At 36.4% G+C, this 25775-nt stretch overlaps 1 long non-coding RNA gene across 4 annotated transcripts in view; it reads left to right on the forward strand.

Moving 5' to 3' along the window:
* Positions 1 to 1463: 1463 nt before the first annotated feature.
* The window catches only part of LOC116657636, a 53539-nt gene continuing 29227 nt past the window's right edge, over positions 1464 to 25775 (forward strand). For 2 of the 4 annotated variants that reach the window (XR_004312831.1, XR_004312832.1), the window contains exons 1-6: positions 1464 to 1569; positions 2080 to 5706; positions 6266 to 6452; positions 7143 to 7223; positions 22915 to 22985; positions 24486 to 25598. This is a non-coding gene — a long non-coding RNA (uncharacterized LOC116657636). The remainder of the gene's footprint in view (positions 1570 to 2079; positions 5707 to 6265; positions 6453 to 7142; positions 7224 to 22914; positions 22986 to 24485; positions 25599 to 25775) is intronic. The other 2 variants (XR_004312833.1, XR_004312834.1) reach the window with 2 other exon arrangements.

The following is a 25775-nucleotide window of genomic DNA, read 5'->3' on the forward strand; positions in this document are numbered from 1 at the left end:
AAATTTTAGTTAAGATTATTTTTAATATTATGGACATTTGTAAAACAATGACATATTTTCTTTAATTCATGGCTCACTTGTTTGCAAATACTAAAAAAAATGTTTTAAAAATAGAATATTGAAAGAGCCCTCAATATTGTCAGCAGTCTTTGAGCTTTCCAAGTACGGGGACTGAAATTCCTTCATCTTTGTGTTCCCAGAACCTGGCACTATAGGACTTCATGTGAATGTTCATTAAGGAAGTTAATCAAGTATCCAAAAATCAAGTATCTTTGCATGCAGATATTGGAAGGTTGTTCACCTTGCAATAATCTAACAGTGCTGTAATGATTTAACTTACAAATGACTTTTTATGCATTATTACATGTGCTTTCACTACAACTCTGTGATATCAAAGTTTCAAAAAATTATTAATGCAAATAATATTTACTGAAATTGTCCAAGATACAAGATACTTTGCTAGGTGCTATTTGAGAGTGAGTATAAACACACAAGGTTCATATGTTTACGGATATATTTCCTTTACTGAGGAACTTTTACTCTCTGACCTTAATTGGAAATGGTTTAAAAAAAGTATCATGGACTTCCGGTTTCCTGTTCCATGAGTCAGGAACCAGGAAGTTGCCATTCTATTCCAACAAGGAGTAAAAAGCTGAATAGCCTGAAATATCAACATCTCTTCTTATATTCATAAGAAAGGCAAACCCAGGGCCAACTGTGACCCCCAAGGCTGGAGAGAAGACGGGTGAACACAGGGAGTCACAGGTTGTGAGAGCAGAAAATCCTGAGCCAGGCACATCAGGTCTGGACAGCGACAGAAATCACAAGGCATAACAAAAGGCAAAAGACACAATCTGAAGAGACAAGGCAAGCATCAGAATGAGCTATGGCAGGGATGTTGGAATTATCAGACTGGGAATTTTAAAGTTCTGATTGTATGCTAAGGGCTCAAATGGATAAGGTAGGCAGCATGCAAGAACAGATGGGTGATGTAACTAGAGAGGTGGAACTTCTAAGAAAGAAGCTCCCCTGCCCCCAAATGCTAGAAATAAGAAAATTGCATTGTATCATGGGGGAAGCAGTTTCTTCTCTGTAAATAAAGACATTAACAGCAACTCCTGCTTTTGACTGAGATACGTCAAAATTTGCATACCTTCATATGTGTGTCAAAAATCTACATGAACATGGCAATTGCATCCAAAAATTTTCTCCGTTCCCTTTCAAAACACTACAAAGATGACAAATAAAACAATCAAATTGTGCAAGTCTACTAGAACAGAGACTGGCAGAAATGAAAATAGCAGGTTTGAAGGGAGGAAGGCAGCAATTATTGACACATCCACGAGGCAGAAGTTAGAATCTATGTGCTTACAGGGAAGTTTATCGATGAGAAGTACCCAATCTGCTTCACAGATCCGTGGGAGATCTAAGGCTTAAGGACCTCAGGTGGTGGGGATGAGAGGAAGTCATTAAATATCTATGTAATTAATACCTTTTTTTTTTCAAAACCAGTTTCTACTCTTCTTTTCCTGGACAGAAGATAGATTTGCACTTCCTGAAACTCTCATGGTAGGTTGGGCTGTGAGATTCATTCTGGCTGATTAGTTGTGGGATGAGTAATGCTACTTCCAGTCTGAAGAAATAGCCACTGTGAGGCTCTTTGGAAATCTCCGTTCTCTCCAGAATGGAATACAGCAAGATTTAAGATGATTGATGCCCCATCACCACAAATTCCTGAATGATGAGCAGAAACGGAACTCAGTCTGTGATAGGCATGTAGCAATATTAAGAAATAAACCTTCGCTGTTTTAAGATTGAAGATTTGGGCTTGTTACTGCAGCAAAACCTACTCTAACTTGACTGATACACTCTAGACGTGCAATTGACAAACCTCCTTTACTCTGTGTAATTAAGAAAATGCCTGCATCCTCAGGTTAATTCTCCGGAAAACCTGAACTCGAAGTGGTCCAGGTTAGGGCTCAACAGGCACAGCATTGCTAGTGATAAGTTGAAGGACTAAGATGGAGGGTCTATGTGAAATACGACACACTAACCAGAAGAATCTTGGTTTCTCTCTAGCATGAAGCATGAGAAGGCCGACGCACAGATATGTATTTGCCAGTGAAGGATTTGGAGAATTCTCTCTAGTAACTGACTAACCTCAGAGAAAAACCTACAGATACTGATAATTGAAGTTGCCTCCATGAAAAAACTGCTCACTACTTTCTCATGTTATAGCAATGCATTTCCTCGCCTCCCCCAAACACACCAAACTCTGATCAACCCAGTGATAAGTAATGAAATCATTTATTTAAATTAACATTAAAAAAGGGGGGGCATAAAGTGTCATAATGCATGGGAAGATGATAGATACATTGTTTTGTGACTGTTTAGTTTTCGCTTACAATTTTATATGTCTGTGTGTACTAGGATATGATGCCAAATGTACTTATCACTAAGGTTGCTAGATGTAGCAAATAAAAATTCAGGATGCTGAGAAAAATTTGGATTTGTACATTTTGGAAATTAAAGAGATGATATCCCAAATTTTAAAAGACCGATAGAAAATTTGCAAGAATCAACTGAACAGACAACTCTGAAAATAAAACAAAACAAAATTGGAGTTCACAATATATATCTCGTCACTGTGCTATACACCTTAAACTTCTACAGGGCTGTAAGTCAAGTATATCTCAGTAAAATTGAAAGAAAAAAAGAGCAGAAAAAAGCCAAAATATATAAGTATATTAGAATATCAACTCAGGGTGGGGAGTCTCACATATCTTTGAAGAAACTGAGAGACAGGAAATTATCATAGAAACAATAAAATAACACTTCTGGAACTTAAAACACGAGTCTTCATATAGAACGTGTCCCCTTCTACAAAAGGTAAAACAAATGTTAAATCCCATCACTGTGAACTTTTTAACATTAGGGATAAAATAAAAGACCCCCAAATAAGAGCAACACTTGTCTCAGGCAAAGACTCCGGAATCGAAAATGAATCCTTAGCTTCACTAGAAGACAGTAAAGCAATATGTACATACTATGCAATAAAATTGTTTTAAATTCTTGAATGCCATACCCAGACGATCTTATTATTAATTGTGAAGTAGAACAAAGAAAGTTAAAAATGTGCACTTTGAAGTGTACTCCATTAAGGCAAGGGAACTTAGGAACCCAAGAAACAGATACCCAAGCCATGAAAGTGTGTAAGGGAATTACTAGATTGATGACTTTGGGACAGTATAGAATTCAGGTTGGAATAGGAACAAGCAGTATTCTGGGGAAAAAAAAAAGATATTTAGTGGGGGAGTGGAACTGATTCATGCAAAAGCGTAAAGTTCTCATTTAAAATCTGACATGCATAAGGAAGATGTTTCTGATAGATAAGTGATAAAGCCTGTAGAGCTGATAAAAGAGTTGAGGCATGTGGAAATGTTTAATATTTGAAAACAGATATTTTAAAAATTAACTGGAGTAGATGAGAAGAGAAGAGCAATCAACACATACAAACAAGTACATGAGACATAGCTTCTGGGAGTTATGTTCACCATATATGTTCACAAATGGAATGTAACACAAAACCACTGGATTTAATGATGAGTGACATTTGCATAATCATAACAATATAAAATCTGTCTGAATTAATTAAATATTATGAATAGGTGACAGTATAGAGAGAAAGTGAAGGGAGACAATGTTGTCAAAGAGCTAAATTCTTCTCTACTTTAATAGGAGATGAGTTGGTGAGTCAATAAATAGTAGTACAAATGTATCAGTCTAAAAAGGGATAAAAACATCACAGTGAAGACTGAGTTGCAAGTGTTGGCCTCTGAAAAGCAGAAAGAGGGCTAGAGAATGGTGGACTAAAACTACAAGCATCCTCTATTGTATTTAAATTACATACCATGTAACAACTGGACAATTGGTCAAGGTGTTCCTCTTTTATCATATCTTTGTTCCAAAATTAATTCTAGCAGATGAATTTCAATAATTTTGCCATCCCATGTATATTATGGCCTTAATAATAGCTGCATAACTATTTACATGCCATTTGAAGCCTAATTATTTCTGTAAAATTTTAGTAGTATAACTGCATCATTCAGTACCATATAGACATTACAGTACCATGGTACCACACACACAGACACACACAGACACACACATACACAGACACACACACATGGTTTATTGTGTGATTTACTATCATGCATTTTCTGCATCTATAGGATGCTTGCTTTTGGAAATAGAATGTCATTTTATTCTACATAATGTTACTGGTAAAATATGGTTAAGAATAATTGAAATCATTTTTTCTTGTCTAAATTTTGTATTATATTGCTTTTAAATTTCCTGATGAACTTTCTGTTTTATTTCTATCTCAAGTGAATAGTGTTAATGACCTTTAATGACCTGCATCTATAATGTACAATGTCATGTCCTATAGTTGTTAATATTTGGACTAGATCGAATCATCAGTCATTTCTATTGCACTTTAATTCGGACAAATTGTATCTCATTTGCAGCTTTAGGTGCATACGGATGTTGTTGCTATAAGGTTTGTGTTAAGGTTTCCATTATTAAATGTATTCATTTAATCAGATTGTTATATTATCACTGCTCACACACACATATTAACTATATTGGCCTCAGTAACTTCATTGGCGTCTCTTTGATTGTTATAAAGCTTATCCTGCTCACTTGCTGACAGCATAGAAATTTCTAATCTTTCCTTTGCATTAAATCTATAGCATTTTGACTTTTAATGGCAAGGAAACCTTATGTGACAGAAATCATTCTTCCATATGTGCCATGTGAAATCTTATTCACATCCCACTTTATCTGTCCTCCACAAGTCATGTTTTGTGTTTATATTTAAAGCTGGTGAAACTCAGAATAATGTACAAAGCATCACAATATCATGTAAAAATACTGGAATGTATGTCTGTAGTTTGTTTACATCATTCCATCCCTACCACCACCGCCATTCTAGCCAAAACTGCCGTTGCTTCTCATTGGACTACTGCAGTGGCTTTCTTGTTGTTTCATGGCAACCTACAAACCGTTTCTGCATATGCTGTACCCTACGCTCAGATACTCCTCCTTTCCTTTTCCACCTGGCCAAGTCTGACTCACTGTTCTCAACTCAATTCAGGGGTCATTTCCTTGACTTGGTAAAAGGCCTCTACTACAGGATCTCTGGCTGCTTACCTCTTTTGCAATTTCCTTGTCCCCAGAATCTTTTGTCAGTTTTAATAAAGGTCTGTAAACTCCATGTGTGCAGGGATAAGTTTGTGATTATCCACCACATAAAGTTAATGCATTTTCATTGAATCAATGAATGATAGTTTAGTTTAATAATTAAATTATAATTGATAATATGTGTCTTGGTTCTTAATCTTATTTAAAGTGTGGCATTGGTTTACTCTTGTAGGCAAATTAATTGGTTTTCTAATATCCAGACAAAATTAGCATCTATTACAAACTCAGACCTTATGGATTTCCTTTTTTATTTTTTTGTCCCCCTTAACATCCTACACTGCATGATAGTCATCAAAACCTTTCTATTTCAGGGGTAAGCATCCTGAAAACATAACTGGAATACATCTGTTTTATTTTTAAAGAGGACCAACCTGTGACCCTGATGACCATTCAAAGCACTCGCCCCCTCCAGATCTGAACATACTGTGGTCAAGGAGCAAGGTAGGCTTTATACAATAGGCAAGAAATCAAAAGCTGATTGAATTATTGCCATTCAGCAACTAGCAACTAAACCCCCAGTATCTTCTCTGGGGATAAAGAAATGACTCAGATATCTTTTCCTCACAAAACTTTCAGGTTTGCAGAAGAAATAAGAGATTCATAAACAGCAGAATGTACATTAACAAGTGATATTGGTGTCCTGTTATCTGAGATCCAAGTGTTACTGTTTTTTACTTCTTGTTTCCAGAAATTTTCTCTTAGCAAAAATTACATTTCTGGTTTCAAAAGTTCAGGGACTCTTCCAGGCTAAAAATAAGATAGTAATATATGCCTCCCCTAAAGCTCGTCCCACCCTCTACATTCTGGAATACTGTCAATCTTCTCTGTATCTGTGAATCCCCTGGATCTTCAAATTAAAATTGATTGCTTTCATGAAATGGTGTCTGCCCACTGTTTTACATTAATAAGGTGAATGATATATTCTTTTAATTGTGTTTGCCAATGTGAATTTTATAAAACACTTTCCTCCCCTTCACAATCCTTTTTTGTATGTTTTCAGGGTAAATGCTGGAGGGGCTCCAATTTTGAAGTGTTAAATTATCAAGTGAAATCCTAAGAGCAATTTATAAAAGCGATTGCTGGAAATTAAAATACAAAAACTGCTTAAGGTAAAATTCGTGGGGGAACTCTCTTGTCACCACCCCGAGACCCTGCAGAACAGATGGAACTGACTCTCCAGCTTCTGCGTGGGTACCTGCTGTTTAATTACACCCTAATTAATTAAAGGAAAGACTCCTGGGTGGTTTCAGGAGTAGCGAACAGGAGGGCAGTCAGAAAGAAACACTTGAATTCAGAAGACTTCAAAATTAAAACTAATAAGCTCAGGAAAGCAATTACTACTAGTCATGGTGGTCATTTTCCAAAGGCAATGATTACAACCACAAATTGATTCCCTCACCGCCACCCCCACCAACCCAAAAACACATAGTATGTCCTCTTTTCAATAACTAAGTTTCATAAATATCTTATTGGTGTTTTAAAGAGCACTAAATACATAAATATTTAGAAAATACATGAAGACTTTTAGGACCCTAGCAGCATGCATAAAGTTAAATCTCAATGTGTATTTCTTTAGTGATTATTTCTTAAATTTCTTTTTAGATGGTCACAATCTTTGCTTTGAGAAATGTGTTCAGAAAATACTACTTCCAGTCTTGAGGTTTTACCCGGTTAACTTCTCAGCTAACTGCCTGTAAAAACAGTGGGTAAATACGAGTGTAACATGCCCAAATGAACAGGATGGTAGTGGAGCGGCATCGCTCTAATTAGCTGTTCAGTAACCATCCCTGGTCTTGCCATACGCATTCTGTGCACGTGTTTGCATGTGTATTTGCACTTTTTTTTCAGGCTCTCTGATTTTTCCCTCTTTAACACAGTTGTCACTGGAGTTACAAACCTTTTGGCTAGCTGTATGAAGAAAGAAAGAAAGGCACCTTTTGTAGAAAACGAATCAACAGGTAAAAAGAACATAGTTGTAGTACACATTAGTTAGGGCTGTGAACATGTTTCTGCAGCTGTTTGATATGTCATCAGTGGTTATAGCAGTCCATGAGCCCAAGAGACGTTTGCTAAAAGTGAGTGTGGTGTCCATCAGCTGTCTTTTACATGTGGCTTGGAAATGTTAAGTAATATATTTATTTGTTTTATTGTTTCCTTATTGATTGAAGCGACTTATAGGTTTATAAGCTATATACTATATATATATATATATATATATATATACACACTCATATAAATATATATGAGTTATATTTGGGGTTATAAAGGATAAAATTATTGAAAATGAAATACAGTTGTTGCTGTAGGAAGATTATTTGAGGTCATTTATTACTATTATTATAGGTTATTGATACTATTAGTGATTTAGGTAGATGAAGCCTCAAGAGTTCTCTTCTGCTCCATATAGACACCTGGAAAGAAGTTAAGCTTTTACATTAATGTGAATTTGAAACATTCAATATACAATCTCTTACTAAGAGAAGTATTAATCAAGCATTACTTTCTCTGCCTATGAATATATTGCACATAGATTATTACTCAGAATCCCAGAATAATCGTTCATGACTCAATCAGTTATATCCATGTTTGGGCACAGGCTTGGCTGACCACCACATCGTGTACTATATGACACACATAGTTATAGAAAGAAGGAATCACCATGTGAGTTTTTTGACTATTAGCATTTTGATTAATTCTTTTTAAATATATGTCTTTTTTTAAACAGTATTATTAAGATATAACTGATATACAAAAAACCCTGCACACATTTAACGTGTACAATGTGATCAGCTTGGACTTACTTACGCCAACAACATAAAATCATCACAATCAAGGTGATTTTTTTGTATTCCTTTGGTTTTTATTTTGTTTGGTTTTGTTTTTTTGTGGTAGAAATGCTTAACATGAGATCTTCCTCTGAACAAATTTTTAAGTGCACTGTACAGTATAGTTAACTCTAGACACAGTACTGTATGACAGATCTAGAATTTATTCATCTTGCACAACTGAAATGTTACAGCCATTGAACAAAAGCTCCTCATTTCTCTCTCCTTCCCTTAGTCCCTGGGAACCACCATTCTACTCTTTGCTTCTGTAAATCTGACTATTTTAGATACTCCCTAGATTGGGATCATTTGGTATTTGTCCTTCTGTGAGGGCTTATTTCACTTAGCCTGAGGTCTTCCAGGTTCGTCTATGTCATCAAAATGGCAGGATTTCCTTCTTTTTAAAGGCTGGATACTATTTCATTGTATGTATATACCACTTTTTAAAAAAAAAATCCATTCATCTGTGATTACTTCTTAACTTCCTAAAAGGCTGGTATTATTATATGCTCTGTCTTCCAAAAGTGAAAATGAGAAGCAGCATATGTTGGAGAAAGTCACCGATGAAGAACAATAGAAAATCGTATATGATGAAATGCTGTTTTTCCTATTAAAGTATTGATATGGATATGTCCAGATAATCGATCACCACGTTCTTTGTCTCATAGAATGCTGTCAGTGATTTTTTACCGACTGTTTTGTTCTCATTAATAGAATTCCAAGCAAGAAGTATATAGTAGCCTAGAAGGAGATCAGATTGACAACTATTAGAATAAATACATTGGTAATGCAAAATCATCCATGGGTGAAGGGAAAAAATAGAGCAACTTTATTTTATCCCCCTCTTCCTGGCAAGACACAAAATTATATGTTTTCTGAGGACATGTGTAATAGTAATTTCAACATTAAAATATTTCTACATCCTAATTACATGTGTCCCTTTTCTTTAGAGCTCTGATAATTTTAATATCTTAATGAGATATCTGGGTACCTGCCCAGTCTCAGGCCCTGAAGCATATTACTTTGCCTGATTTCTAAATGACAGCTTCTTACCGACTAAAGCTGCCAATCACACTATGCTGGGGCTATGCTGCTATGTGCAGAACCTCTGATGGCTTTATAATGCAAAGATTCCAGAGGAAAAGGGGTCAGGATCTTTGTGTAGTTCTCTCCATTTACAGACACCAGTCACCTATTTGACTGGTGATTCATTTCTCTTTGGAAAAAGGATGACTTTTTGAAGGAAGTCCTATAATTTTATGGAGGACAAGGAAGCTTTTTAAGTTACAGCACTGGCAGCTTCAAACTAAACTTGTGTACTGGTAAACCTGATTTTTCCGTGAAATTTATCTAACTAGCGATCTCTAGATAATGTTCCCCAAATCAGGGATTCTCCCCTATCTGGGAGACTGTGCTCTAAGGACTCTAGTTCCAGAAGAGAGAGAAGGAAGTGGTAGACGAAGTGAGGGAAGGGGGAGGGAGGGAAGGAAACAACCCAGAAAACAGCAAAGAGAAACGGACGACGGAGAAATTATCTGTAGCCCTCCCTAAGTTCTGTTCTTAATGCCTTTTCTCTTATATCTGCTATTAACTGAGGTCGAAGTATCTTAAATACCTTTCATTATCAACTCAGCATGGACTGCCCCACCATGGTTTGAAATGTTATATGATTTCTGAGCATAAACGGAGCTCTTCTTTTCCTTGGAGTCTGGCCTCACTGAATTTGTCATTTAATTTTTCCTCAGGAGACCATCAAGACCTTTTCCCCAAGACACAAGGGAGGCCGTATCGAAGACTGGTTGTCGATAGCTTTATTTCCCAATTCCATCTTTAAAATGCATCCTCCTAATATATTCAGGTTTTTCAGATTCAATCCAATGGCTTCTTCTTTGTAGTAATGAGAAAAAGCATTAATTTATCCCCATGAAAACCACGCAAATTTATATGGGAGCTGGTGGGCCATGGGGGAGAATGGTTTGCAGGTTAAAGAGTTTTTTATTGTATCCCAATGTGGGTGTGGACAGTGTACTAATTTACCACTTCTATTCTTTCAAATTAATCTTTTTTCTGTCCCACTTAATTTCCAGAGGGCTACCCTTTTAGTTGTATCACCCAGTTGGTTTCAATTAATGGGAAGAGATGGCGAGAAATGGGAGGATAGAAGGAGAAAGACCTGTGACTTTCTTACTTGCTCCTTTCCCACTTTAAAGCCTCACTTCTGGCAGTACCTGCATACTTTCCTGACTACAGCTCCTGCCATTTTCCCAGACTCGAGCCCTCACTGCGTTCCAGGATCACATTTCCTCCCTCTGCCCCTTCAGGACTAAAGGTGACATTTCTCTATCATTTCTAATCTCTGCTTGCTCAGCAGCTCCTGCTGGCTTCCTGAATCCTCCCCAGATCTCTGTAAATTGTCCTTCATGATTTTCTCTTTCTTTGAACCACTTGATTTGAATTTGTTTTCTCTTGGAGCCTTGACTGATGGTAATAACAATAATATTAATACAAATATCTAGAACTTTCAGAATACTTGCCACTCATTGGATAGTGTGCTAAATGTTTTGTATGTGTTATTTAGTCAAATGATTTAAGTATTCTTCTGGGGTATGTATTACCTCTACTTACAGAGATTAAATTGAGGTTTAGGCAGTACATTATTGCCCAAGGTCTCCCCAGTTTGGTAGGGATCATCATGACTCTAAACTGAATCTGGCCACCTGGGAGCCCTTGCAGTGCTGCCTAAGATGTGAGACTTTTGAGATTGTGCCCGTGGTTGAGAAGCAGCAAATCTGTATTTTTGGATGGTGGTCAGTAACCATGTCAATGAGAACAACAGCAGTATGTAGTTCAAATCCACAAATATTTATTAAGTCATTGCTGTAAGTCCAATGTTATTCTAGGTCTTGAGAATGTAGAGATAAAAATGTTCTACTTGCAGGTAGATTTTTTTTTTGATAAGAGCATCAGACACCATAAACTCATAAATTAAATAATATTTTACATGTGAAAATACATTTATTTACAAGCTGCAAAGGAGGAATATTGGAGCAGAATGGTGTGACTCTCTGGTGACTCTCTGGGATTTCATGTTCATTTAGGTGAAACATGTGGCCTGATCTTCGAGTCCAGTGCTCCAAACCTAACTCCTTCTACCCCATGCACTCACGGTGTTTCATATTCTTTTGTTGGAAGCAACAGCCAGATGGTTACCTCTTTCAACAAAACACGCATTTCTGCTTTCTTCTATCAACTCCTTTATTTATAGACTGAAGTTCCATGAGGATTAAAATGTTAGAACTTACAGAATTACAGAATTTAACTTGCTCACCTCCCAATTATATTCGGAGATCATAAGCTGTGGAATATGAGATAAAGTTTATTTTTCTTCTGAATCTTTTATTTTCTTTGCTGGTGTTAAAATACTAGAAGTTTAGTAGATTACAAGTACCACATTTTGTCTAATATAAAATGCACCAGTATTTTTATATACCTTTAGAAAAGAAAGGCATTGCCATTAATCTGCAACACAGTATGTTTGTCTTATTTAGAACTTGTATTTTGTATTTATTGAAAGAATTGTTTCAGAATTAAATATTTTTACACAATTAACAGTCCTGGAAATACATAAAAGGAGAATGTAAACAGAATAATTTGGCTAAGGTATTTTTAATTTTTTTCCATTAAGAGATCGACTTTTCGATCACTTTTTGACTGAGTTATCACTGTTTGTATTTAGCCACACAGGTTTTGGATGTTTTCTCATCTCTAAAATAGTGATAATAATAGCTCCTCTCTTATGGGATTGTTGCAAGTCTTGAGTGAAATGAGGCATGCAGAGTGATTAGTATAATGCCTGGAACATAATAAAAACTCAATAAAATTAGTTATTAATTTTATTATTGTTATTTTTAAAAAAAATTTTTATTGAAGTACCAATCACAACGTGTCAGTTTCTGGTGTACAGCACAATGTCCCAGTCATGCTTATTGCTGTTCTTATTATATTCCTTTCAAGCAGTGTCTGATACGTGGATTACAAGTGGTAAAAACAAAAATCTGTTAGTAGGCATAAAGTCATTTTGTCTCACTATTCCCCACCTGATTACGCTAGATTGTGAAATATTTTGTGATGACAGCTACAACGAAGCCCAGATCAGCTGTTTGACTGGTTAAGTAAATAAATGAATGTAATTACCTCCCCACCCCCCACAAAAAACCCCCAAAATTTAAAAAAAAAATTTCCTTTAGTCTGAAATTGCTCCTTTGTTAAAAAATGAGGATCATAATTATTTATCCCACATCTACACTGTAGAACTGAGAGAAAGATAACAAAGAAGTGTGAACATACCTTATAACTTTTGAACCAATATACAATGGTCATTTATTATGAATATCAATTTCATAAATCCTGGTTGACTAATTGAAAGAAGAAGACAGAAGTTTGCATTCATTTTCCAGAAAGACCATGCGTTGTTTCCGCAGAGCCTCAAGATGAAGACTCAAGAGTGAAAAAAAACAGAATTTTTATTTGTCTTCCCAGCCACCTCTAGTTAAGTGCCAAACCTTGGCATGTTCAAAGGCATTTTTCTTGTGTAGCCTCCATAATCATGGACCAGTGCCTATGACAAAAAGCACACTCTAAATTAAGATACAAATCAGAAGGGTCTAAGCCTCGAAGCAGCAAGGAACTATATTCAGAGATGCTTTTGCATTGCAGCTCACAGTGCAGAGAATCTAAGGATGGTAGCTGTGCCTTCTGATGCTGTCAATCACATGAAGGCATGAAGGCCATGCTCAGCCCTCATGCACTCTGACCAGTGATGGGTGTGCACATACCATTCTGTATGTCTTACTTGTTGAGTTCGCCTGAACACAGGAAGTTGCCATGTACAAGCTTGGCAAGAATTTTTCTCATGTTTAGTCTATTGAAAATGATCTTTTCAGAAAACTCCACCCCTCCAGTTTTGTCTTCAATGATTCATGAGGCTTTATTTTTTTTCCTAGAGAATGAGTAATATTCTTTTGTCCTCTGATGGCTTTAAGGAAAAAATGGTGAACTATTACTTAAAGGTTAGTGCAAAATTGAAGACCCCAACCTTCCCCCCTCATTTTCACCCGTCCCTAGTTCTCTCGTTTCTATTATAGTTAGGCAAACAATTAAATGAATACACAGATAAAAATCCTCCATCCAGCTAACACAGTTACTTCACAAATATTTTACCAAGAAAACTTTCCTTTTAGAATGAATACATAAATAGACAAGTGATGTGTAATATTTATTTTAGCCTCATCTGATTTACTAAATTTAGAATACACTAATTCCTTTTAGGCCTAAGGCCATAAAAACTAGTATTTCCTGTCACAAATAGTGTAGTCTCTTGCCTTGGAATGGGCATCTAAAAATACACGTTTCTCATAAATGGATGGTTATATGCAAAAATAACTTAGGGTGTTTAAAGGGTTACTGGCAGGAATGAAGTGAAGAAGCACCTAAACATTTCCCTAAATTTCAACTCAGTGAAATAAAATTTCAAGGAAATCTCAGGTGATTTCAGAGATGCTGTAGGAGATTTTTTTTGGCCCTTTATTCTCGATCTATCAATATAAAATTCTCTCCATTGAACTTTTCTGCCTTTGAAGTGTGTAACATCAGTGTATTTCCATTGAGGATAAAAAGAACTTTAAAAATTTCAGTGTGCCTTGCTTTGGAGTTTACATTCCAATGTAAACTCACAAGAAGAAATATAACACTTACTTATACTAACTTACAGGGAACTACTGAGTTAAAAAATATAACTCATTAAGCTTTTAATATCAGCAATTGCTGCATGTAAGCATTATTTACAAATAATTTACATGTTTATGAAGATATTAGGACTGGTAAAGAAGGGACAAAGAAATTAGAAACTAAAATTTTAGGAGTAATTGAAAATTTCAAATCAATCAGATATATTCATAAAACTCCGTGCAGAAAAAAGTTTATGTTAGATATTATGGCTGAATTTACAGAAATATCCTACCTCTTGTGAGAGTATATCACTAACCAAATTATACAAATGAATCACACCTATAACTCCTAGATAAAAACCACTTATCAGATAGGAACCACTTACTTATGTATTAAGGTAAAATTACCACACTTTCTCTGTTCTTACGTTTTTAATATTTTGAATTTCATAATATCCCTCTACGTTGTGGGGTTTTTCTTGCACTGATCTTGTATATGTGTGTGTGTGTATATATATATATATATATATATATATATATATATATATATATATATATATATATATGTATTATGTTTATCTGATTGTTAAGTTAGTCAGTAGTGTCTTTCAACTACTAATTATATCTAGAGATTCATTAGATTTATGAGAATTATATCTAGAGATTTATTAGATTATATAAATTTGAGGGAGCAGTACATCTTGAAGTGTGGTTATGTGGACTTCCCTATAACATGGGTTCATGAGATACATACCTAGTGTAATCAAATTTACAAATTAATTTTTATCTTTTCTTCTATTGTAAATGTCCCCTTCAGCATTTCATCTTAATAATTTTGGCAAAATAATTTTTAAATAATCATTTCATTAGAGTCTACAAATGGTAATTTTTCAATTCTTATGTTCTGCCAGTACTTGTTAGCTACAATTCTCTTTTTAAAAACATTTAATAAACTGTTTGATTAGCTTTTATTACAGTTTATGTACAAAATAATGATAAATATATATATATTTCTTACTGATCAATTTTAGAATGATGCTTTGGTGCCCTAGAAACCTTCAGTGCTGACCAGAGAAAGTATTTTTGTTATTATTATGTCCTTAGACTTTATTCATTTGATATGGTTCAATCCTTACTACCTTAGCCATTTACCATAAGGAAACTCAAATACCATATGGAGGAAAATAATAACTAAAGCTGAAATTATTTTTACATTTAAAAATATTCAATGGAAGATACCCAATCAAAAATAACCAGGCATACAAAAACTTAAGATAACATAATCACAATTTAAAACAAATAAATAAAACATACAGTAGGAACAGATCCACAGGGCATTCAGATAATAAATACAGAGAAAGTCTAAGGCTAAAATAAATGTACTTTATGTATTAAATGAAATATAAGACAATATTGAGAACGTTGGCAGAGAACTGGAACCATGAAAAATAAGCAATAGAAAATTTTAAATTATATGCATAAATATAATTTTTAAAATTAAAATATAAAATTTAGTGGAGGGATTTATAGAAGGTAACTGAGTATCTATCAAGGACAAGGCTTATAGTCATTCATGTATAGTTTCAAAGGGAAGAAAAATGGTGAGGTGAGATTTGCAAATATTAACTACTATATATATATAAAATAGATAAACAAGAAGTTTCTTCTGTATAGGACAGGGAACTATGTTCAATATCTTGTAATAACCTTTAATGAAAAAGAATATGAAAATGAATATATGTATGTATATGCATGACTGGGACATTGTGCTGTACACCAAAAACTGACACATTGTAACTGACTGTAGTTCAATTAAAAACAAACAAACAGAAATGTATGCTGTGAATCTTCCTTATAGTTTTCTCAAAAGGATCTGCAGCTATTTACCATGATAACTGTGCTTTGGAGAAGAGTATCTAAAAAGCATTTAGTGATATTTTTGGACACTGGCTCTGAACTGTCATTACACTTTGAAGACCCAAACCATCAGTGTGGACCATCAATCTGAGTTAAGGCTTACAGAGGTCAGGTGGTTAATGAACTTCTAGTTAAGTGCTATCTCATCTCACAGTGGGCTTAGTGGGTTCCTGAAGTAACCCTCTGATTATTTCTTCAGTTCTAGAAATTATATTGGAATGGACATGCTCAATTACTATTTCTTCTTTCATCACAGATATTCCTTCTGGAATTATTTTATTTTTTCTTAAGTGAGTTCAGAGGCCATTATGTTAGGAAAGGCTATGTGGAAGCCACTAGGACTGCCTCTACCTACCAAATAGAAGTTGCATCCTGGAAGTTTTTCAGAGATTAGTACCATTATCAAAAATCTGAAAGAAGTGTGACATGGTGACTCTTATCATATCCCCATTCAACTCACCTATTTGGCCTACTTGGAACACAGAAGGATCTTGCAGAATGACAGTGATTATTAAAAATCTAATCAGGTGGTGACTTCAATTGTAGCCACCATTTCAGATGTGATGTTGATGCTGGAGCAAATAGACATGATCTCCAGCACCTGGAATGCATCAATTAATGTAACAAATGTTACCTTGATTTACATATGCTATCTCTTTATTGGGAACTGTTTGCTTTCACATGATCGAGCCAGAGATATACCTTCACTGTTCTATACTAAGGCAGTATCAGCTTCCAAGTTGCATATCATAATCTTGTCCATAGATACTTTGATGAGCTCTCCATTCCAGAATGTCACAAATTCATTAAATTAATGATAGAATTCTCCTTGGACACGGTGAAAAGGAAGGAGTAGCTTCTCTAGACACATTGATAATTTACATGTGTACCAGAGGGAAGGAGATAAATGCCACAAAAATTCAATAGTTTGCTGTTCTGGTGAAATTTCTAGAGTTCAAGTGTCTGGAACATGTAAAGATATGACTTTCAGGGTGATAGGAAAATTTAATGTATCTGGAAACTGGTTATGAAATTTATTGATTCCCATGGCCACCATCACTCCAAAGCAGCTAGCATGACAAAATAGTGAAAAAGCTTTTAGGAGATTCTGTTACTGGGCCAGATGGGCGCATCAGCTTCTGGGGTTGGAATAATGTCCCCCAGGATGTGGTATATGTCGTAAATTAGTGACCAGTGTTTAGTGCTGTTTGTCCCACAGCAAACATTCATTAACTCAGGAAGCAAGGAATAAAATGTGGGGGTAATTCTCTTACTCTTACCCCTAGGAGATGAACTATTAGCGACAGTTTTACTTCCTGCCCTCATGTCTTTGGGCTCTGCTGCTCAGTATGTCTCAGTTCCCAAGGAATGAATACTCCCACCAGGGGACACATTGCTTTATTAAACTAGAGGGAGAGACTGCCACCTGGCCACTTTCAAATTCTCATGACAGTGAATCCGCTGGCAAAGGGGATTATACTGTACTCTCTGAAATAATTGATCCTGACTCTTCAGGGAAAATCAATTTGCTACTCTGGGGTAGGAAGACATATGCCTGGGATGGAGGAGATGCCTTGGGTACCCTCTTAGTGCCCCATGTTTTGTGATAAAGGAAATGGAAAACTACAAGTACTCAATATGAGCAGGACCGCTAAAGCCCAGACCTTTCTGAAATGCAGGTTTGTGTCATCCTCTTAGGCAAGAAATCACAGCCTGCAGAGGAGCTCACTGAGGGCAAAGGAAATACAGAAGTGCCAAGTTTTACCTACCAGCTACACACTAATACTTATGAGTACCTTGTCCTTGTTTTTCTATGACTATGTGTGCATGAGTTCATCAATTCTTTATAAATTTCATAACCCCTATAATTTAACTTAAGTGTATTAATACTGCTTAACCATATCCAGTATTTAAAATGTGCCTCTGCTGGATGGGAAAAAACATGGAGATAAAGTGACGTGAGGACTTTTATCCTTTTTTTTGGAGAGAAGGCTAGTGGTTTTTTTTGGTATGAAGTTTACCTACCTCATGTTAGCTGGAAGCATGACTTTGCTTTTATCTTTATTTGGGGAATAAGTTTGGTTAAGAGATACTTACACATATCTCAGGTTGAAAGAAGTGGATTGGGTTGTTTTCCTATTTTGTCAGTTTAGCTAAACTAAACATTTCCTAGAATTTCTCTCCCTAACCTCTATGGTTTCAGGTTAGAGTTGTGTTGACAGTTTAGCTAAACTTCTCCATAATAGTACTGCCATGGCATCCGTTTTGTGTGGCCAAGGGGCCTGCAGGGGCCCTGAACTGACACTAGCTCCTCCGCCCCCCAGCACATGCCCTAGGAAACAGCCCAAGAATCACAAGTAGATGTGACCCGACTCTAGATATGATGATATCCTCATATGACGCCTTAACTGCACTTCTGACAAGCACTCTCCCTGCCTTCCCGGGCCTCTTTCTTGTGCCCCCTTAGATAAGACTCCTCAGGAAGTTTACCAAAACCCTGCCTTTTTAAAATAATTTTTTCAGGGCAAGGGGAAGATAATGAGCTCTATTTATTTATTTATTTTAACGGAGGCACTGGGGATTGAACCCAGGACCTTGTGCATGCTAGGCATGCACTCTACCCCTGGACTATACCCTTCCCCATTTTTTTTTTCCTTAATTTTTTTTTAATGCTTTAAAACTTTGCCTTTTTAAAATTTGAATTGATCAATCCAGTCTTAGCTTGGGAACCCCAAAGCACTCCACCTGTAGATCCTAATAAAGGCATATGCCCAAAGTCCTGCTGCCTTCTCTCTGTCTGCACTGGGCTGACATCCATGCCTGACCCCTGGAGGCATGCTGTGTAAGTGCCCCAGGACCTGTGGGTTAGAAATGTCTCCATTTCTATTCCCTTGTGGTCTTTTATTGAACCCTGCCTTACCATCAACACCCTGGGGCGCTATAACACAAATATTAACTTAACAAATTCACAACAGTTTGGCTACAAGAGGAATGTCTGTGAGATTTGGAAAAAAGGAGTAAAAAGCAGTCCTTGCCCTCTGAAGGCCAGAGTTTGGCACCAGGCTGTGATGCAGTTTTCGTGCATAGTTGGTGGTGTCTTGTTGGAGTAGAGCCTGCAGTCCTTTGATCTACCAAAAATTTCCTCAAGCTGGTTTCTGGGTCAGGTGATTGTGCAATTTAGTGTCAAAGGGCATCAACTAAAAGCTTGAATTAGCCATAAGCACTGAAAGATTTATGGTGGCCTTCTTCCCCCATGTCACCCAAAATAAATATCAATAATAATTTGTAAAATAAACATGATACAACCAACTAAATTCTAATTAGTTCTAAGATAGTAATTTCAATAAATGAAAACAATATACGAAATGCCAAACTCTTCCAAATTATCTCTACCCTCTCTCTCTCTCCTTTTGATATTTCTGCTTTTCTACTACACTAAGTACAGGCTTAGTCTAACTGTTGGAAATTGTAGCAGATTGATTGCAAAAATAGTTCTAGTTTCTTCTCTCCATTTATCTACCACCTTTGCAATGCGACACTGCAGCTCCTTCCATGAAGAGGTGGAGTCTTTTTCCCATTCCTTGATTCTGAGCTGAACTGTTAACAAGTTTTGGCCAACAGATTACAGTCGAATGGCACAGTGCCAGTCCTGAGCTTGGGTCTCTGTTGTCCTTGTGCTGCTTTTCTAGCTCAGTGGTCTGTGCAAACCTGAGCCAGCCTGCTCGGAGATGAAGACCATGTGGAAGAGAGGCCGGTTGCCTTAGTTGAGGCTTCCCATACCTGTCTTCCAATAGCGGACGTACAAGTGAGGGAGCTCAGCCAACACCACCAAAACTGTCTACCTGACCAACAGCTGTCCGGGGGTTAGGAATAAGCCAAGCTGAGACCAGAAAAAAGATATAATGCATAGACTCATGAGTGATAAAAACTGGTTTTTCTTTTAAGCCCACTGGGTGTTGAGGTGGTTTGTTATACACCGACAGCTAGATAGAGAAATAGGTAAAGATAGATAAATAGATAGAGAAATCTAGCACTGGTAATTGTCAAGCTGGAGTGTATACAGAGGAGAGTGATTAACCCATCAGGATGTCTGAAAATCAAGCTATATGAGGATGGATTGAAAGGTTTAGGATGTTTAGCATACAGAAGAAGAATTTTAGGAAGGACTAATGGCTCCCCTCAAATAATTGATGAGCTGTTATGTAAAAGGCAGTTATATTTACCCAACATAAATTCGGAAGACAAAATTGTAAACATTGGCAGATAAGAGATGATGAAAAACATTGCATTAGAGTTATATACATTGTAGAACTAGCTCACATTTATCTGGTAGGGATGGTGCCTTACGATGCAGTTACTTTTTCTCATTAAAAATGTTCATACAGAGTGGATGACCTTTTCATAGGTTTGTTTCAAAAAGGCAATTTCCTCTTTGGCTTAGAGTTTTGGCTAGGTGACATATAAGATTAATTTTAATGTCAAAATTGTACGTATAGTGAGATTTTATGTTTCCTTTAGTTAAATATACTTTTTATAATGATTAATACTCAAGAATTTATATTGTTTAAGTACCAATAATCTGCTTACTTGGTTTTCCATTCATTTTGGTTTGAGTTGATGCTGCTGTAGCCACATTGAGTAGAATAATCTGAAAAGCCATCTATCCCTTTACCATCACTAGAGCTGTTTGTTAATGTGTGTTCTGAGCTCCAAAGAATTCACTTCAAAAGAGACTATTGAGTAACAACCAATTTTGAAACCCAAGACAAAAAATTCATATAGAGATAATAATACATATTTATTTCTATTCCTTTATTCAACAAATACCTATAGATTTCCTATTATTTGCTTGGCACTGATCTAAGCACTGGGGGGATATGTTCGTAAACAAGTGAAGCCTTACTTACAGAAAGCTTATCTTCTAGAAAGGAAGAAAAACAATAAACAAATAGGAATTCTATGTAGTGTGAGGTAGTGATAAATAAGGCCAGGCAAGGGGACATTAATTGATGGGGGAGTCAGTCTTGCAGATGAGTGATCAGGGAAGGCTTCTCTGCAGAGGGGACATCTAAGCACAGGCCTGACTAGAGCTGGGAAACAAACCTAGTCAATGAGGGAAACCATCTATCAAACAGATGGGAAAGCCCTTGGGGAAGAAGCTTTGCTAGGCATATTCAAAGACATGCAAGAAAAGCTATGCGCTGAAATGAGGTGAGGAAAAAGAAAGCATTAGGAAGAAATTAGAGGCGTAGATGGTGGCTAGCTCGTGTGAGGCACAATAGGTCACGGTAAGAACATTTTATTTTATTTAGAACATGATGTAAAGCACTGGAAGTTTGAGCCTAGGCACTTGGCATGATATGTATACTATTTCCTACAGTTCACTCTTGCTTTTTAAGGACACTAAGCTATGAGTGGGGTGGAGAGAGGAGACAGAGCTCATTGTTCCTCAGCCCAGTTGCTTTCATATCCATGTTCTTCTTTCAGAAAGTTTTGTTCTGTATCATTGGAGGAATGGGATGGACCCTTGGTACTGTATTTTCTAGGCTTCCTTATGAAATAGCTGGGCCAGACAATAGCAGGTGGAGGGAAGAGAGAAGCCAGGTCATTTTAAAAATCTTTTTCTGTGCCTCATCACTGGTTATGATCTGAGTGAATTACAGTGTTTCTGCTTCAGCAGTGAACATACTTTTGGGTTCTAGTTATGCTTCCTCTTTTTGAACCTTAGCCTATAGGTGGGAAATTCTCTAGGGTGATTTGTTTTGTCTAGTTGGACTCTGAAACAAGGGGCAAAAAGTGAAGCGGGAATACTGTCAGACAATTCCAGTTATCTAGGAGAGAGAAGAGCCAGTTGAACGCTCTGTAACAGCCACGAATAAGGTAAAAATGATGAGATTTGGGATCTCCTTTGAATGCAGAACTAACAGGGCATGTGAAAGGGTTGGATGACTAGTATAGTAAAAGGAAAAAAATTTTAAAAGTCTTCATGAGTTTGAAAAACTGAGTAAAGGCAATATCATTGGCAGATATGGGGAAGATTGAAGAAGGAAGAGATTAGAAGGGAGGGCATACCCATCAAGAGTTCTGTTTAGTGAAAGTTGACATTGATGTGGCCATGTGATGTCTATATAGGGGATCAGGTTGAAAGTTAAAAATATAAATTCAGGGTTTAGGAAAGCACTTTGGTTTAGAGATATATGGGTGGATTGGATTATTGGTATAATAAGGTCATGAAATTTGAAGAAAGGTCTTAGGAACTGGCAATACATAGAGAAAAATCAGTAACTGAGGACTAAGCCCCACTGCATTCCAGTATTTAGAAATTAGAGAGAGGGAAAGAAACCCTCAGAGGAGAGCGAAAAGGCATAACTAGTGAAGCAAGAGGCAAAAGAGAAACGCAGTATTCCTGGAAGTCAAGTGAAGAAAGCTTTTGTAGATGTGATACCCAGCTGATAAAGCGTTTTGTGTCATTTACATCCCCCTCCACCTCTCTCTCTCTGTATATTTATCTATATCTCTATCTTTATCTCAATCTCTCTTTTGTTTTCTTCCTTTCTTCTTTCATTGCTTTGTTCAGTTACTTAACCAATCTAAACTGAGAGCTTGCTAGGTATATATGCTAGTTAATTCAGAACTCAGATACAGGAGGCCTTGAATAAGAATTGTTAATAGTAGTCTCTTGGACAAGAAAAGAATCAGTTTTCCCAGACTGTCCTTTTAAACAAAGAATGATAAAGTTTATTTTTAGAAGACAAGGCATAACTTAACCTAGAAAACAAACCCATTATCCTACATTTTAGGAAAAGAATGAGATTTACACCTTGCTTTTCACTTTATTTGCATTTACCCATACAAAAATATGTATATATGCATAAATATTTTACACTCAACTCTACCATATTTACTCACAGCATCTTGCAGTGAAAATTTAAAAACATGTTTTCTCATCTCATAACTTTAGTTTTCTGCTGGAAATGGCAAATGCAATAGAATCTTCTCCAGAGCTCCTTGTTTCTTTGTGACAATCCAAGGGTTAAATTAAAGGAGAAGTCAGCTCCTTGTCCTTGGCTCAAAGAAAAGCTAAATGTAGCATCCACTTATTTCCACCGCATTCTGTTTTGCTCTTTCCTCTATTAGGACTGAGCATGCAGCCTTCATTTTTTTTTTTTTTTTATCCGCAGCCAAGATGCACCTCAAAAGTGAGGAGATATCCAGAATATGGATTGGATCTAATTCTTAAAATCAAAGATAGGTAAGCTCCAAGGTTAAAATTGGAAAGCTCAGGAAATCCTAAGTGCAAACAGCACCTTTCAATCAACTGCAAATCATTTCCTGCTCCCTTGTCTCTGAAATGCAGGATTGCAGCCTCACTGCAATTTTTCTTTCTAAATTAAGAAGCACATTTCAGGTATCTAAGAAGCAGCTGAGTGAAGCAAGGGATTTTAGAACTGGATTCCATTCAATTTTGCTACTGGTTTATTTTATCATTACATTTTCACAGGTTGGGGGTGAGAGTTTTAGAATTTAATGAAGGTCATTAAAGGAAGAAAAATGGCAGCAAAATGGAACTTGATGTTTTAGAGTAAAAAAATAGGAAAATGGAGAAACCATAATATGATGTTAAAATTCTACACTTTTAATTCCTTTTTCCCAGGATAACTATGAATTACACGTGACAAATAAGATACATTAAAGAGACTGAGCCTTGTAACACAATTGTATTTAACTACAGAACTTTCTGTATTCAACCTTATTCAGACCATTAAAAGCTGATGCTTACATGTTTATAGTCTTTAATCATTAGAATTGGGATTTAAATGTAAGAGAAAAGACAAGACCAGGCCCTCATGTTAACCTACAGTTAGCTCACAGGAACAGCCGAACCTTCTCCGGAATAAACTACAAAATACATATTTTAGTCTTTTAATAACAGTAGGTTCTGTCATGACTAAATTTATTTCTGAAGTGTGTATACCCAGAGTGTGCCTAAAGAAATCCAATCTGCAGAAGGTTTTAGTGACCTCAGACGAAAATGGCTATATTTAGCTAGGTTAAAAAATCAGACAAAGGAATAATTCCTCCTTAATTCCTCTCATTAGAAGCCGTATCTAGCAGAGACCAAGACCTTTTGTAAAGCTTTCCATCTGCCCAATTTACCTGTATAGTGATGATGTATGGTAAATGACCTCCATTGAAGGTCAAAGAATAAAGAATCAAAATTAAGATATAATTGAGGGAAAACAAAGAGAAAAAAAAAGAAACAGAAAACACAAAGTTTTATAGATACCAGGAAACATTAGATAAAGACATGAATCTTGCTATTCTATCCATTAGGGAATTAATGCCATTCTGAGATGACATGGATATGCCCCATTTAGTCCACTGTGAGGTTTGAAACCCAACTGTAGTGTCAGAGTTATCCATCCCTTACCCTTGGGTTCCACTGGTTTTCATTCATTCATGATGTCCAAACATCAGAGAAGAAAATGAACTCCTTTGGGATGTTTGAGAGGAAAATGAAATGTGTCTGTTAACATTGAGGGTTGTAAGCAGATACTGGCTATGGAAGGCAGACTCTAAGAAGGCCCCAAATGATCCCTGACTCCTCATTGTCACATCCTTAAGTAATCCTTTGCCCTAAGTTAGCCTGGGTTTGGTGGCTTAATTCCAATGAGTTCATTATAGCAGAAACAATGGGATGTCAATTCAAAGATTAAGTTTTTAAAAAGGTTGTGGCTCCTGTCTTGGGCAGAATCTGTGCTCTGGGGAAACCAGCTGCCATGATGTGAGGAGCCCTATGGAGATGGCCACAGGGCAGGAGCCGATACTTCCAGACTTCAGCAGGCAAAGACCTGAGACCTGTGGACAGCCACCTGAGTGGCTGGGGCTGAGACAACTGCAGCCCCAGGTGACACCTTGACTGCAGACTTCTGAAAGACTAAGCCATCAACCCCCAACTAAGCCTCAGCAAGATTCTTGACTCACAAGGTAATAAGTGTTGTTTAAATGTGTTAAGTTTGGGGGTAATATGCTAGCCAACAATAGGTAACTGATATGGCTTCTGCAGATTTTCCACTTAATTTTCCATCCTACCTTTGTTTGGTAAAATATGAGATCTACCTCCATTAATCCACAATTGTTTAAGAAAATTATTTTATAGTAAAATAAAGATACTGAAATATTGCCTACCCTATAGAATAGCTCATTCATCTCTTAGGTACTAATGTTTTAAATATCTGTTTAAGACCTCTGGGAAAAATAATAATTTGTTTCTGAACTCTGGGTCTCATTTTCTTCCTTCTATGTCCATTTAATCCACCATAGAGAAGTCACTGAATTTAACTGTCAATTAACATATGTTTATTTTTTTAAAGGAGTTTATATATATGTGTATGTATATATAAGAGGTTATAAATGAATGGATAAGTGAAATATAATAATGCGGTTTTTAACACATAAATGCAGACTATTATAATTAGCATAATGATTATTAACAATTCTCCCCAAAACTTTGTAATGAAGTTAATGTTATTATTCCCATGTTAGTGATAAGGAAACTGAGACTCAGAGAGGTCACACAGCAATGCCTGGTGCAATAAGGGGGCTCATTCTATTCCTCTCTAAATTCAGAACCCACACCACATCTAATTTTTTTTTAATTTTGTGAGTAAACATCTGTAAATCAGCTTCTTGAGAGACAGAGCCTGAGACAAGTATTTTGGTGCATGCCTTCCTGGAGTGCTCTCAGAAGAAACCTACAAAGAAATGAACAGAAGCAGGATGTGGCAGGACAAGAAGCTCAACAAAACTGGGGTTTTCACTAAACTCTAGATCAGCTCCCCTGATCTCATGCGGAGCTCTTGAAGTAAGTGTCTTGGGGGCTGCAATTTTGCATCCCTGTATCATCTAGACAGTGGCTATTTTATGTCTTCTTTAGAGGGTGCTGAAGTTCTCAGGCATCTTCTAGTGAGACAGTTTTTGCCAGCCAAAGACAATTTTCTGGAGAAAGGTACAGTTGTACCACATAACTGTCCACACTCAC

The sequence above is a fragment of the Camelus ferus genome, chromosome 2 (genome assembly GCF_009834535.1).
Source record: "Camelus ferus isolate YT-003-E chromosome 2, BCGSAC_Cfer_1.0, whole genome shotgun sequence".
Taxonomy (NCBI): domain Eukaryota; kingdom Metazoa; phylum Chordata; class Mammalia; order Artiodactyla; family Camelidae; genus Camelus; species Camelus ferus.